Source organism: Amia ocellicauda, chromosome 20 (genome assembly GCF_036373705.1).
Source record: "Amia ocellicauda isolate fAmiCal2 chromosome 20, fAmiCal2.hap1, whole genome shotgun sequence".
Taxonomy (NCBI): domain Eukaryota; kingdom Metazoa; phylum Chordata; class Actinopteri; order Amiiformes; family Amiidae; genus Amia; species Amia ocellicauda.
The window spans coordinates 4,942,356-4,942,787 of record NC_089869.1 but is presented as its reverse complement, the minus strand read 5'-3'; positions in this window follow the sequence as shown (position 1 = coordinate 4,942,787).

Here is a 432-nt window from a genome sequence, read left to right as displayed (position 1 = left end):
AGTACTAACGTCGTGCAGCGTCAGTATGGAGACTCCAAACGCTCTGAAATCGAAGTCTGTGTTCGACACACGGGATACTTCAGCACCTCGACTCACCCCAACAAATCAGGTAAAAAATAGGAAGATAATGTCGTTTTAAACCCCAGCCAGTCCCACACTAGCGGAATGAGTTGATATGAGCAGAACTGTGTAGTGTTGCCACATTTTCATTTCACCATCTATTTAGATTGCAAACTGTAGCCAATTCAAATCTTCTCTTAAAGCTTACTGAGAGACAGACTGAAGAGAGAAGTCAGAGAAAAGGAGGAAACACTGAGGAGACTGAAGATGGTTCAAATGTACAGAACAAAGGTAATTACAGGAGAAGGTCAGGAAATGAAAACATTACAGTTTGCCATGTCATTAAAAATCACACATTCAACTGAAACAAAG